Here is a 14638-nt window from a genome sequence, read left to right as displayed (position 1 = left end):
TTGGAAGCCTAAGTGGACCTTTCCCAGACATGCTCCTTTTTCAGGTTTGTATGGACAAGAGCAGAAGAAGTGGCCTTTATTACCACAATAAAGACATAGGCCTTGTGACCGTCTCTTGTCTCTTTCCTCAGGAGGGAGGCCAAACGCCCCTAACTGCATAGGCTTCTCAACATGCGTGGAAGCTGGAATAAACGCAGACGAAAAAGAAGACGCCTCTTTCTCTGTCCTCCTCTCCTTGATCCTCCTGTCAATTTTAATAGCGAGTTGCATAAGGCTCTCCAACGAAGTGGGGGAAGGATACTGCACAAGTGAATCCTTAATCTCCTCTGACAGTCCTAAGCGAAACTGGCTGCGTAACGCTGGATCATTCCATTCGCTGTCAGGCGACCATCTGCGGAATTCAGCGCAGTATTCTTCTGCCGAGCACCGGCCTTGCCTTAAGGCCCATAGATGAGCCTCAGCAGAGGCAACTCGATCGGGATCATCATAGAGGAGACCTAATGCATTGAAGAAGGCTTCCAACGATTGCAGGATAGGACTCGACTGCGGTAGGGTGAGAGCCCAGCACTGGGGGGTCACCCTGCAGGAGGGAGATGACAATTCCAACTCTCTGCTGTTCTGAACCAGAAGACTGAGGTTTCAGACTAAAATAGAGTTTGCAACTTTCTTTAAAATTCCGGAACAGGGCTCTATTTCCGGAGAACTGGTCCGGCAAGTTTAACTTGGGTTCAACAATGGAACCGGAAATGGGCAGTGTAGACCGGGAGTCCTCCTCTTGAGAGGACAACCGCTGGGACAATCCCCGGACCGTTTGGTAAAGGGTCTCAACATGACCCGCTAGGGCTTGAAATGGAGACGATTTGGTTCCGCTTTCATCCATCCCAATTCCGTCTCCAGAATGTTTTTTGGCCGGTTATAATGTTAGGAACCCCTCTAGCCGGTACAACACAACACGGAGTCTGCTCTGCCAGCCAAGTGTTCACACGAGCCCCTAGTGGCGGGGACAGACTTGGCCGCAGACTAGCAGAGGGTCGTGAAGTGCGTACCGACTAGGGAGAACCCAGGAAAGTGGAGTGAAGTCCAGGCAAGGGTCGAGGGCCGGCAGCAGACAGGGAATCCAATACACAAGCCGAGGTCAAGGGTCACAGGCACGGTAGCAAGGTCCAGATACAGGCAGGAAGGTCAGGGTCACGAGCAAACAGGCAGGGTCCAAATCTAGACAAGGGGTCATACACGGGAAATCCAATAGAGGGTCCACGGGACAGGGACAGGAACAAAGGCAGGTACAGGAAACAAGCAGATCAGCAGGACTGTGGCAGAGAAACTATAACCGGCAGTGAGGCTGCAGACCTCACTGCCCTAAATACCCAGGCAGACCAATCAGGGCTACAGTACACATGTGCAGGCTAATTGCCTGCCATGCTGCCAAACGAATCAGAGCTTGCCCCAGGACCTACACTCAGGTGTAGGTTAATGAAATAATATGTCCTGGTAATCAGCCCATAGGCTGCGGGGAGGTTCAGCGCATGCGCCCGGCTACACAGCCTGCCAGAGCGCATAGAGATCACTTTCGGCGTCCGGCCATTGCCCTGGCAACGGTCGGCCCGAATCCAGGAAGTGACGTCCCGGTCGTCATGGTGACGGCCGGGACGTCGGAAGGAGCAGGAAGCGAGCCGCGGGGGCTGTGAGTACCGCAGCAGCTCGTGACAGCTTATAAGATTTTATTCTGTGATTAGATATGGTATATTGACATATATTTTTATGGATTGATATCATGACACATTATTAATTCTAGAGATACAATACAACACTAAACATTTAAAAATGTTAGCTTTTTAATTACATAATTTTAGCCAATTCTAATAACTCTTCAGTTTTTTCATTTTAATTGTGACCCTTTTAAAGTATAGCCTTTCCTCTTTTCCATGTTTAGTAATAAACCTGAAGGCAAAATGCAGTGTTCAGCCTTACATGGAATTTACAGGTCTTTTTGAAGCTTGCAGCATGCTGACAACAATATCATTTGTAAAAAGTTCCTTCTTTCCAACTCTCCCATTATTTTGTGTTCAAAAAAGGCAGGACCTATATTGAGGCTGTGGTTTGGTTGAATTTGGCCATGGTTTGGGCAGATCAGAGGATTGTCTTATTTTCCAGAATTTCCAATCACAAAAGGTAGGGTCAACATGGTCAGCAGGGTGGCACAGTGATTAGCATTGCTGTCTTATGGTGCTGGGGTCATAAGTTCAATTCTAACAATGACACTTTCTGTGTGGAGCTTTTAAGTTCTTCCTGTGTTTCTGTGGGTATCTGGGTTTCTCCCACAGTCAAGCATACTGTTAAGTTACTTGGCTTCTGACATGGACCGTAGTGTATGTGTCTGTTGTAGGGAACTCCAATGGGGCAGGTACTGATGTGAATGACTATGTATCCTTAGTACCGTGCTGTATAATGAGGGTGTTATATAAATCAACAATAATAATAATATGACCCACAATGTCATCTGCTTCTGTTTTTCCCTTGTTATTGTCCACTTGCATTATCCTGGATAGTATACTAAATAACAGTGGGGGCCAATGAGCTATAGACTGTAATTAGACAATGAGATACAGTACCCACATTAAGCTCTAGTATGTAATGTGCCTGCCTTTACCCATTACATAGTTGGAACCTGTGGCTGAAATTGAGCATTTTTTCATATATACAATCCCTGAAGAAGCCAGCTGTTTACTAGGCAAAACACACCTTAGGTCAGGGGTAACCAATCAATCGGAGCCAAAGAGACAAAAAATATCTATAGATGTGGATAACAGCCAAATTTACCTTTTATATATGTGGCATATACATATACATAGTATAAACATGCGTATACATACCGCACACACATACTTTGAAAATATAACATAATTTACAATATCTTGCTAAGTGAAAAAGAAGATATCCAACATTGCCAAAATGTTCAGAATAGAAGCTCTTACCTTTCTGTTGTGTCCAGCGGAGAAGGGTTCAAAGGGTACTTACAGTCTCTCCACAGTAGCTCATGGTGCTTCTGTATCCACAATCACTGTGGAGGGTGGGGATAAAAAAAGTCATACATAGCCAACATGCCCCTCAGACCTCTTCACATTCACACCAGACCTCACCACGTGCCCCTTACATACACATCAGCCTTCCCACATGCCCCATATATGACAATCAGCTTTCCACATAACACATACACGGCAATCAGCCTTCCGACATGCCCTATAAATGGCAATCAGCCTTCTCACATGCCCCATAAATGGCAATCAGCCTCCTCACATGCCTCTTTTATACCATCAGACCTCACCAGATGCCCATCAGACCACCACACATGCCCCTTACATGCCAATCAGCCTCCTCATATGCACATTATATACCATCAGACCTCACCAGATGCCCATCAGACCACCACATATGACCATTACATACCATCAGACTTCACCAGAGGCTCATCAGATCACCCCACATATGCCATCAGACCTCGCCACATGTCCCTTATATGCCATCAAACCTTGCTGCATGCCATCAGACCTTGTCAGATGCCCCTTAGATGTCCCAAGATCACCCCACATGCCACATGAGACCACCCAAAATGCCCATCAGCCTCCCCCAAATTTAATCAAATTCTCACTCTGCCTCCCCTATTTCTAGGACCACATCTCATAGATATGTCGTTCAGTTTTTAGCCCGGTACTACATTATTTTGAGCCTTGGAATATATTTTTTTTACATCAATATGTCCCTTACTCACTACCAGTGGCGGATCCAGGGGGGGGGGGGGGCGATTGGGGCGATCGCCCCCCCCTAGCAGGGGCTTGCTGCCGGCGGCTGCACACTGTGCAGGTCCGTTCAGCAGTGACTGTGTGCTGCCCGGCTGCTCTGATTGTGTTTTAAACACAATCAGAGCAGCGGGGCAGCACACTGTCACTGCCGAGCGGACCTGCACATACTGTGCAGCCGCCGGCAGCCTTAGAAATTAGAAAGGGGGCGGGGCCTAAATCACCCCCCTAAAATCGCCCGGGGGTATAGCAAAAGTCTGGATCCACCCCTGCTCATTACTTACTTACCTACTTACAGCAGGCAAACAGCAGACACAGACTCAGTGGAACCCACGAAAAAGAGAAGGAGAGAGAGCACGCTCCACTGTTTTCTCCTCCTTCCCTGATTGAATTGATTGCACACTGTGACCTCCTTGCGTTGTACAGAGGAGGTCCCATGACCAGGGAGTTGCGCTGGCTGGGGACCGAACAGCTCCTGCTGGTGCCTGAAGAATCAGAGCACTGACTGGGGACTGATCTGCCCCTGCCATATCAGAGCCTCATTTTCAAGTTAAAAGAGCCACATGCGGCTCGGGAGCCACAGATTGGCCACCCCATCCTAGGTCTTGTGTCCTGTTTACAACCTCTTCCAAATATAGTTCCTCAAACAGGCAGCTAGAGTAACAATCTGTCTACACAGTGTTTGTGATTGTGTATCTTCAGTATATGCACATTACCAACTACTCCATCTAGGTGGCTTGTGGGGAATAATCTGTTACAACAATTGTTGTACTCTTTTCCATACAATCATGAACATTGGTATATGAAACTCAGTACAGCATATACGTATTGACAGACTAACAGCAGCTTTGTGTATCCTTAGACTATTTTGGGTCCCTAACAAGACTTCTCCCGAGCTGCCCCCCTTCACTGGAACGACCTCCCTCGCTCCATCCGTCTCTCACCCAATCTGTGCTCCTTCAAGCGGGCTCTTAAAACTCAACTGTTCCTTAAGGCCTACCAACCATCCACTTAACCTCTCACCCTTCTGTTTCTCCCCTGGCTCCTTTTTACTCTCCCCTTTGCTTCACTGGCTCCCTCTTGTGCCTGATTTTGTCTACCCTCCCTTAGGATGTAAGCTCGTATGAGCAGGGTCCCTCTCCCTTCCTGTCTCCACACCTGTTCTTCCACTCCGTCTTTACAGTATTTGCCTGCATGGAGTTTCTGAAGTTCTAGTACTTTGTGTTTATTGTTCTGTATTGTTCTACCCTGTATAGTCTACTGTTTGTACCATGTACGGCGCTGCGGATACCTTGTGGCGCCTAACAAATAAACGATGATAATAATAATAATAATAACAGTGGTTACAGTAAAACATAAGGAGAGATTAGTACTTTGTAACATAACATTTTTTAATGTATTAAAAAAATGTAAATCTGTTGTTTCTTGCACCTTTCAATATTTATATATTTTAGTGGCAAATACCCCAAAAAGATAAGGGCAGTGGGTGAGTGGTCATCCACATATACTAGTTTAATGACAATTGAAGTAAAATGAGAAGAAAAAAGGTCAGACACTGTTGAACAACCACACATAACTCTGCATGCTAAATGGATTCTCCAATTCTCTCAAAAAACATACTGGTAGCTGAAATGACTACGGACTAAAATGGACCCTAGTGCTTATGCTTGTGTATTTGGGAATTTAGACTATAAGCTCCAATGGGGCTAAGCACTCAACCAATCTGGCACCAGTATCTTCTTACCACCAGTCTGTATGAGTGAATTTAGAGGAAAGCACTGTCTGTCCAGTATGTGAGGTTTAGTCCTGCTCACTCTGACTGGGCATCAAACTCCCTATCTGACTTGTAGAGAATGTCAAAGAGTATAAACATAGAAATAGAAGAGATCATGCGAGTTTACAACAAACTATGATTACAATGACATATGGCACCCTTCTCTATACTATACCCACTGTCCATGCTCCTCTATTCATAACATAGCTCAGAGTCCCTTTGAAGTGAGCAGGAGCATCTCATAACTTCATCTCATCCCTATTCCGTAAACTCCTTCCCTCTGCTTCGGAAAAAGACCTTGTCATCGACAGAGTCCAACGCTTGCCCAAACCGAGAGCGTTCACGGGCTCGGCAACGAGAGATACTCTTCACCGAATGCACTTTTTTCACATTCAAGAACAACTCTTGCGAGCAGCTCGAACTGCGGAGAGTAGCTCGAGCTGACATTCAAATTTTTTGCCAGATTTCTCTGCAGCAACGATTGCTAAGAGACGATTATTCAATACGGTCACCGCAGCACTCCATAAAAATGATATCCCCTGTAGATGGGGATTCCTGGAGAAGCTCATCGTCCAGAGAAATAACTCCACACATGCTATTTTCACACTGGAGGAGGGAGTTCAATTGCTGAAGGGTTGAGACATTTTCTGTACTCTTATCCCCACTCAATCTCAAGCTCAGTTCACACCCGATTGGTCTACAGCAGGTTCTACTGGATCCAACACTGGTCCAATCTAGTCTTTTTCTAATTCTCTCTACTTACAGGTACAGTTTAGATCAGACTCTTTTATGAGAACATTACCTATGATCTCTAGACATTGGCTGTAAGAATGAACAGTTTATGCCTTGGAAATGACCCTTGGTGCACACGATTACCTCTCAACATACCAGTCTGAACATATTGGCTTGTTGCACTGGTATAAGTTTCACCTGCATTGTTGTTGAAAGTTCTTTATATATATAGCTGACATATGTGTTTATATTTGCCCTGGGTCTCCCTGTAGGCCTCCAGATTTTATTTTACAATATATAATCTTATGAGTTTCTATTACACATGTTTGTTATATGGGGGAGATTGCGGTCTAGGCAGCTGGGGAAATAGGCAGAGTTAGTTATGCGCTGTTTAATTATATTGTTGTGCCTTTGCTCCCCTGCCTTGCCGGGCCCTGATGCCGATGCTCAGGATGGTCCCCTGAGTGGGTCCCACTATTCTATTCTACTTTACAATTGACTGCTTACACTCATATTTATATATGTTCTAATGGATTACCAAATGTTTTCTATATTATATTTTGGTATCTCTGATATTTTCAACACCTCAAGTGCTGACAAATTTATTATTACCCTTTTGGTCTACTTGGCTGTTGTCCAACTATGTTACAAACTTTAGACCCATCCCTCTTTTTTCTTTTCTACTGGTTTATTCATGTTGCCCCCCTAGATCTATTCTCATCTTTTTGGACATGGATGGGTGATGCCTTTAATACAGGCTCCAAGTCCACACATGTTACTCACTTTGCTGCTCTCCTCCCAATGCGGCAAATGCGCTAACCCATCTGTTTGGTTATTTTGGGTTTAATTCCCCCCATCTTCCATTTGTCCATTAACTCTTTGCCCTCCCACATATCCCAACAGTAGACTGCTCTTTCTTAACTGAAACTCCTCACTTGAGCCCTCAGCTTCTCCTCAGAAGTTGTTATGCTCCAGCTGAGGGGCTGCTTTGCTCATTAACCCCGAACCTTATGGTTAAGCTATTTTATACGAATTCGAGGAGTCTCAACTTGCCAAATAAGAGGCGGCTAGCACTTACCACATTTTTCAAATATAGAGCAGACGTGGTCGCTCTCCAAGAGACTCATTTTTGCTCCAGAGCACCTCCTCTTCTTAGGGATCAACATTATCCCATATACTACTCAGCCAACAGCCCCTCAAACATAATGGTGTAGCTATTTAATTTGGTTCCAAAGTCTCCTTCGCATTACATCAAAATGTAATAGATAAACAAGGTTGTTTTTTTTATCTTAACAGGTCACTTAGACAATAAGGTGGTCACTTTAGTTTCCCTATATGCCCCCAACTCCAGGCAAATCCCTTTCATAAAAGCTGTCCTCAGAGAATTTCAAATCCGATCGGGGTAGTCTGATATTGATGGGGAACTTTACCTTAGTGTTGGATCCTCGACTAGACAAAACTTACCCACCCAGCACTATTGCACTACTACCCAGCAATACTAGTGGCCCCTCCCTCTCATTTCATAAATTAATTGCAGAATATGACCATTACGATGTCTGGCGTGCGTTTGCACCTAGAGAAAAAGATTTTACCTACCACTCTCGTGTACACAACACAAACTCGAGAATCGATCTGTTGCTCACAGATATATGGTCCCTTCAACACTCAAAATTGTCTATACTTCCAATCACGTGGTCTGACCAACAAAAAGTGCCCTTTCCATACAACTAAGAATGACTTGGTCAAATTTAGACACCAGCTCCAACAACTCCTTTCAGCTGGTACCCAAGCAGACCTTTCACACCTTCGACATAAACTTTATATGGCAGGGAATAAAGCAGGCTGAATTTTAGCGAGAAAGCTTAGGGGTCAACAGGCAAGAAACCATATTAGACACCTTACTGAACCCGGGGGAGCTAAATATCTTGAACCCCAAGGACATTGAAATCTTTTTGGAGAGTATGATGCTGGCCTATACAACCTGAAAGATGACCCAAACACCCCACAACCTTCATCTACTCACATACAAAATTTCCTCCAACACCTACACCTCCCATCGATACAGTTTATCTTCAAACCTTAAATATTCCCTGGACTTCAGACGAGGTCTTCATGGCGATCAAGACTCTTCAGAAAAATAAAGCCTGCATCCCAGACGGCTATATTAATGACTTCTACATTGTGTTCCGAAAGGTTCTTGTCCCTATATTAGTCAACCTATATAATGGAGGCACAGACTGTGGTGGATTCCCCTCAGAATTATTGGAAGCTAGAATTGTGACTATATCAAAACCAGGGAAAGATGCCGCAGACTGTCATAACTATAGGCCTATTGCTCTTTTAAATACAGACCTATGCTAAGCTGACTGCAGGCAGAATTGGACCTCTTCTCCCCTCTCTCATCCACCCTGCTCAGGTGAGCTTTTTGTTAGGTCGCTAGGCATTGGACAACACAAGAAGAGTTTTTGATAGAGTACGCCTCGAGGCACCATGGCAAACTACTGATACTTTCTCTGGATGCAGAGAAGGCATTCAACAGATTGCACTGGGAAATTCTGAGGCAAGTTCGAATTAAATTTGGGTTTTCGGGGGTCTATTCTGCGAGCTATCATGGGATTATATAGTGGCCTCAAAGGTTTTAGTAATGGATTTCTTTCAACAACTTTTTCCATTACCAGTGGAACAAGACAGGGGGCGTCCCTTATATATCTATTAGCAAAAGAGCCTTTGGCGGTCTACCTGCAACAATCCAAATCTCGTAAAGGCTTCAATCTGGGGGGGACTGACCACAGTCTGTGTCTTTTTGCAGATGACTTTCTGTTATTTATATCAGACCCAGAAACATCGTTTGATTAGTTGCAAAGCATCTTGAAGGAATATAGCCAGGCATCATACTACAGACTAAACACTACTAAACTAAAATTGAAGTGCTCCCTATTAACCTACCCCCAGATTCTCTGCTCCATTTAAAAACCAGATTTAAGTATGTATGGAAAGATAAATTGCTCTCCTATCTAGGGATTCATGTCCCGGTGAACATCTCAATGGTTTTTGAGGTCTATTATCTCTCACTAATCCCAAGACTACAGAAACACTCTACTTCCTGGATGTTGTATGAGATGTAGTGGCTTGGTCGAGTAGCAGCATTCAAAATGATGCTCCTTCCCAAGCTTATGTATCTATTTAGGACTATCCCTTACTTACTGCCAAAGAAGTTGATAGTAGAAGGCAGACCCACAAGTGGTACAAAATGAGCCATCTTTGAAAAGCGGTCCAACACGACCCAGACTGTATTGTGACCCCTTCTAGTAGAGATATCAGTTATAAAATCCATGCTGATATGAGTCCATGGTTTGGAGGGTATAGAAAGAGGTAACAGAGGTCCCATAGGAGCCAGGCGAGAAGATTTGTGCTGTGCACAGACATCACAGGAAGCAACAAAGTCCTTAACATCAACATGAATAGATGGCCACCAATAGGAGCGGGATATTAATTCATAGGTCTTCAGAAATCCTGCATGGCCAGAAAATTTAGAAGCATGGTACCGACGTAATAATTTTTTCCAGAGTGTTTTTGGAACAAAAGATTTACCAGGAGGAGGACATTGAGACACAGTAGAAGCCAGCAAGCACTTAGGATCCAAGATGGGACGATTAGTAGATGGATCAGAATCTGCTGAAGTATAAAAGACTCGAGACAGGGCATCCGCTCTTTTATTCAAATGTCCAGGTTTAAAGGTGACATGGAGATTAAAACGAGAGAAAAAGAGGGACCATCGAGCTTGCCGAGGGTTGAGACATTGTGCCGTTTGTAGATACAGCAGATTTTTATGGTCAGTAAAAATTTTTAGTACATGTTGAGCCCCTTCCAAGAGATATCGCCACTCAGATAATGCCAACTTGATCACTAATAGCTCTTTGTCTCCAATGGTGTAATTTTGTTCTGCTGGTAAAAATTTTCGAGAGAAAAAAGCACATGGTAACAAGCGGTTGGTAGTTGACGGTTGGGAGAGGACTGCTCCAACACCAACTGCTGATGCATCTACTTCCAAAAAGAATGGTTGCGAAAGGTTTGGTTGTTGGAGAATGGGTGCTGAAGAAAAGGCCTTCTTGAGATGAGAGAAAGCCTCTAAGGCCTCCACTGGCCACCTTTTTGGGTTAGTCCCTTTTTTGGTGAGGGCTGTAAAGGCAGCCACAATGCTGGAGTAATTTAAGATAAACTGTCGGTAGTAATTTGCAAAGCCTAAGAAGCGTTGAATGGCTTTGAGTGTAGCTGGAAGTGGCCAATCTAGAATGGACTGAACCTTTTCTGGATCCATCTGAAGACCCGATCAAACTTGGCCGGAGTAGGTAACCTGAGCGTAGATTAAGTCACGAGGGAGGCCTGATGTCCCGAAAGTTGCTCAGGAGGAGAGACTGTCACCGCTGGTTGATTTGTTTGAAGCGTGTCCAGACGACCAGCCAGTGTCTGAAGACATTGTAACAACTGGCGCTGTGTATTGTCCTGCTGTTTAACTCGAGCAACTACATGGTGTAGCATATTCTTGGCAGAAGGCTCCACCGGGGGATCAGACATTAGGGCCTGGGTGTCCTCAAGAGATTGTTTCAGACAGAAGAGTACAATTTACTTCTAAATTCTGGCGAGCGTTATGTAAGGCACTAGAAGTCCAGCTTAACTTTTCATCCGGATATCATATACAATCTAATGGGCAGAAAGAGAGAGTAAATCAAGACCTTGTGACCTTTATTCGTATGTTCTCTTCTGCTTCACAGGATAACTGGATGGATCTCCTGCCATGGGCAGAGTTTGCTCATAATAATTTGTTTCATGAGTCTACTTCTTCTACTCCATTTTTCATTGTATATGGGTTACACCCTAGTTTGCCCAAGTTTTACTTCACTCCTCTGCTACTTCTAGGCAACATTCTGCTGGATGTGTCTATGTTACTTCAAGTCCTTTGGTGTTGTTTAAGGCTTATTGCTCTGCTATATAAGAATCACCGCGATACCAGTAACTACCTGCTACGTTGAATCATCTCTATTTTCGGATCAGCCAAGTTCTATATACTACTTTGTTTGGACTTTAGCTGTACCAGTGATTCACATTCATCTGCCGTGTATTACTCTGTTGGATCCAAGTATTCTTATTCATCACCTCTGCGTTGAACTGTTGTATTATTCATCTCATGCCGTTGCCAAGGGTTACCAACTATGAAGTAGCATATGTGATTTGTCTCTGCAATCTGACCAACTGGCGTGTGTTCATCTCTGCCGATATATATATATATATATATATATATATATATATATATATTTTCTCTCATTCCTGTTGTACCATCAGTCAATACACTACTTTGCAGCACAACTACTATGTCCTGTGTTATTATTATCAGGGATGCTTATGAGCCGTGAACTTTTAATCCTCTGAATATTACCATTCTAAATACCATTGTGTTCTGCCTCCACTATCCTCTACTAGTACTAACCTGGGAGACCGCGACCTGCGGAATCGGAGCAGCGGAGGCCATATTCCCTTGCGGGGATCCCTGGTGAAAACCTCCTATCCGTTAGACTCCGCACTCCTGGGCAAGTTCTCTATAGTAGAGGCAAGGGATCTACAAAAATCATTCAGAGCCGTGACACAGATACAGCAATCTGAACAGCTGATGTGACTGGTGTCACTTTAGTCACTTAGCAATGAATACACCTTTTCTGCCACCTTTTCTGATTTATTATGGTGTCCCTACGTTCACCAAAGCCACTTGTTAAATGTTTCACACTTAAATCACATACACATGTAGCATGATCCTCCCTGGGTTTCGTAAATTCACAAAGAATCACGGAGAATACACTAGATTAAATTTATTTAATCTGAAAAATGTTCCCAAGGCTTAATTACAAAAATTAATAACAAGACATACAATATGTTACACAAATGAGTTTCAGAAAATAAAATAGGAAATAAAATCACAGTTACTACTTACTAGTTAAAACCTGATGTGTGAGGGAACACAATTGAGGAAAATGAGACTTTTCAGTCTTGATAGACCCCTCATGAAAATGCACAATCTGATGTCTAAAGCAGAAGATTTTAAACCCTTTTTTATACATAGCCCTCACCCCCCACCTTTGGAGTTTAGCTGTCAAAGGACAGATTGATCTCCCAAATGTCAGGGCTTTTCTAACGGAGCTAGGGATGTCCTGAGATCGGAATGTTCAAAAGACCGGACTTCCCACCTTTGCTTATTCTGCTTGGTTAGCTAGTTTGTTTACAACTTTGGGGCTTCATACTTCTCCAAGACCCTTATCTATCCCAGGCCTGGCTAGTTTCAAAAGATTAATGACACTTGCATGAGTTCAAACTCATGTGATCTAGCAAAGCACATGTTGAGATTACATTACAAGGTTACATAAAATATTCACATGGTCATACATGAATTCATCAGAAAATAACAATCAGCCATTAGATATACTACATAATCATTACAATATGTATAGGGACATATTTTAATATCTACAAGGGTAGCAATAGCTAAATTTTAGAAACAATTATCTCCTCCCACACTCCATAAGACAGTTGAAAAATTAGTTTTAGCTTCCGCATTGAGACTTTGGACGCTCCATACTCTATGTCTTCGTCATCTCCTAGTGTTAAGTGGATGTATTGGCATGTATTTGCAACAGATGGTGAGGGCTCTAATCGTATCCACCTTATTGATTCGTCCAACTCTGTAAGTCCTGCCACATCCATCACACCCCTAGGCTCTAATCAAGATCTCCCTGTTACATTAGCATCAGATCATCTGATTAACTAGATGCTGTTACTATGTAACTCGCAGAATACCACGTTGTCATGTATATTTTGTAATGTCTGCTCCCTGCTCAGTACCCTTCCCTTACTCTCTTTTTTTCTGTACCCCCCCACCACCCTTAACTATTGCTAAAATTCTAATAAAAACTATTGATGTTAAATAATACATTAATGATGAGATTTTGTCAAGACTTCACAAATTTGGCACAAATAATTTACTTATTTATAAGGTAATTACTAAATTATAACAACCCATATCAGTGGCTCCCAAATTCAGTCTTCCCCCTAACATTTAAGGTTTTGAAAAAATACACATTTGTGAACAGGTATTAAATAAAAATAAATGAGGCATCTATTAATTCACTTGAATTCAAGCATGGATATGCTTAAAACCTGGACTGTTAGGGAAGCTTGAGGACTGGAGTTTGGAAACAGAAATGCTGATCTATATAATTTTATGTTGGTTAAGTGAAACACATTTCAAAATAAATAAAAAATATATACGTTAACAAGTTTTGTCTAACAATAAATTTTGGCCCACATGCCCAAGTTGTAGGTTAAATGATAAGAAAATTTCTTTCAAAACATAAGATATGGTATGACAGTTTTTAAGTTCTTAAAATTGACTTGGTAATGGTATACAGCTAAGAGACAAACGTAATGAATTTTTGTTTTTACAAACCAGGGAACAGAACAATTTGTAATTAGTGCTTCTTTTAGCTTCTTAGCTTTCTTTTTGAATTAATTGCCACAATAGCAAAAACATCTGTCCCTCCACCTTCAATCAGCACAGTCCTTATGAGTCCCAGATCCACAAGCAGTATCGGTTACATTCAGTAGACCTCATTCTCAGTCTGATTAATTACTTACCATCACCACACCCTTAAGGCATCCCAGTCATGCTGCACAGAATACAATTACAATAGAGTTTTGACTTTATGAGTTTGTTAAGAAATATTTATGTTAACCATGGTTAAATCAGATCCACAAAGATTTCAATATAAAAGTGATATTATCTGTATATGCCCTTAGGCTAATTGGACTTAAGTCAAACTATTCCCATTATGTTACATTTGATGCCACTTGCAATGTATCATAGTAGCTTATTTTAACAGTGCTTAGCTACAGATCCTTGTGACAATATAATTGTATTTCTATCTACACAAAAGGAATTCCTGGTTGTTAGAATAGTTCTGTTTCTCCAGGAAATTATTTGACAGTTGTATCGTGTACTTCACTGACTGCTGCCATGACTGAGAAAATACATTCTACACAAGTCACTGACTCACGTTAAACTGCTGAGCCTAGTGTCAGAAGCTTCACTACTCTGCAGGCTATAAGCAATTTCATTTTAAATATCTGTTTATCACTACCATTTTTGGAAAATAAATGATACGTTTAAAAATTGCTAAACATTTCCGTTGTCATGAAATGTATTTGATCTTGATATATTAAACACGATTGCCTACTTTGTCATCATGTCAGCTACTAGTAAGCAAACAATAAAAATGGAGAAAAAAGGAAA

This window comes from Mixophyes fleayi, chromosome 5 (genome assembly GCF_038048845.1).
Source record: "Mixophyes fleayi isolate aMixFle1 chromosome 5, aMixFle1.hap1, whole genome shotgun sequence".
NCBI classification, from domain to species: Eukaryota; Metazoa; Chordata; class Amphibia; order Anura; family Limnodynastidae; genus Mixophyes; species Mixophyes fleayi.
This window is presented reverse-complemented; position numbering follows the sequence as displayed.